Genomic DNA, 2,107 nt, shown 5'->3' on the forward strand with positions numbered 1-2,107 from the left:
TTTTCAAAAGGACCAAATTTCGATACGACTAGTCTTATTGCTTTATGATTGCATTCGTGTTTACTTTAACCTAAGGATCATTCACGATTTATATGGAATTGGTTTTAAGTTTATCTTGTCTGATCTTACTTAAACATATGAATGTTTTACAGAGTTGCCTAAAGGGCATAAAACCAAGTAAGAAATCATGAATGGTATAGAAAGCCTAGTAGGAAACTATGGCTAAGGCATTTGCCTATAAGGCATTATATACACCCAAAGAAATGTGGTCCATTGAAGTTATAATGAATGGTTGCCAAATAAGAAATAATGGACAAGAAAGGTAACAAAGTTCCTTCAGATCTTTAAGAATAAAAACGCCTAAGACCTTTGAAAGAAAGTGGTCGAGACTATATCGATGATCTCTACTGATTTATACTATGCTAAGGATCAGTATGATAAGAGGCAAGAGATGTGGTGATCATATTGAGAAACACCACGAAATTTTTACACTATATGGCATGATAGGATTAGCCATCCTAGTATAGAACTTGATGCAAAAGATCAATATTGAAAAGACACAGAGTTATCCCGTAAAGATCTCACGTTGTGAAACATGTACACATAGGGAAACTCATTAGGCTTAATTATCCCAAAGCACCACGACCTTATAGTATGGTCATGAGGGGGAGAGAGGATAAACCCATGATCAATACTACAAGTTCGTGTACTATGGTCTAAACACCATGATATATGGCTCGGCCATTACTAGACCATAAAGGGCCATTACACGGCCAAAGAGAGGCCATGATACAGACAGCCAAACCAAAGAAGCCATCACCTATAAACAGCTTAGCCACGACTTCGCCATGACTTGGCCGTGACTTGTCTGAATAGTGCAGGCTTGTCCGCACACAGTCCATGACTCGGCCAAAAAAGCCGAAGAGACCATGAGAGACAACGGTCTGGCCGCAAAGGCCATAACCGGCCGGAAAGGCCATTACCTATAAAAGGTTCAGCCATGTAAACCATTATCTATAAGACTAAGATTCTAAAGTCTATAAGCTTGGAGACATTATGAATTGACATATATAAAAATGATAATATGCATCAGGCCATATAAGTGAGCATAGATATTCCCATCTAAAGAATGAATACGGGTCATTAAAACCAGACAAACCATCTTAAGAGATTCTGAGATAAAACCACCACATACATATATGTGCCGTCTAAGATAGAACCTCAGAAGAGGATTGAGAATATATATTGGATAGGAGTATTACTTTCTCCCCGAATTCAAAGAAAGCTTGAGCCAAAACATGGGTGATTAAAATAGTGGCCAAGTACGGATTGCATGATCAAATGGATCCGACTATCCAAACATTAAAGGAGAAAGATTATAAGCTGGATAAAGAAAGAGTAAATGAATGATAAGAATGGTTTTAACCATCATTGTCTTGGCAAGATCCTCGGACTATAAATTATGATATAAGACGTCCAAAGAAAGATAATATAAAGATAGCCAATTGAGAAGCTAATCGAAATGCCAGACACTGACCCGAAAAAAGAATGACTAACCAGCTTAGCACCAAACGAAATTTAAAGTCATAGAAGAGACATAATCAAGTTGCTATAGAGTCTATGCAAGATAAACCAAGTGTTCCATAAGAGTAAAGAAACTCGGATAGAAAGAAAAGGTGCATAGACAGATCCGAAATCATGATAAGAGAAACCATACCAGACATAGAGATAAAGGCTGGCCAGCTACACATCTAAGGTACCAAACCAAGTAGTCTTGGGACGCCAAGCTGCTAGGTAACAAAGGTCCTGGATAATGAAATCTCAAAGTGATCAGATCATGTCTGGAACATAGTGGAATCACATGAAAGTGTCGACACACACATTTGTATAAAGATACATAAGAGAATAGCACTTGAACATAAGCGAGGATCATGTACCCACGAATGAGTACTCATCATACAATCATAGAATCATAAAGATTATAAAGAATAGAAAGATAAACGTGGAGGTTCAAAGTATCTAAAGAGAGATGAGCATATTGGCCATGTACATATACAGATACGCCATCTGATAAACCAGTGAAATAGATGGATCGTGTGAGATAAAC

This window comes from Brassica oleracea, chromosome C7 (genome assembly GCF_000695525.1).
Source record: "Brassica oleracea var. oleracea cultivar TO1000 chromosome C7, BOL, whole genome shotgun sequence".
NCBI classification, from domain to species: Eukaryota; Viridiplantae; Streptophyta; class Magnoliopsida; order Brassicales; family Brassicaceae; genus Brassica; species Brassica oleracea.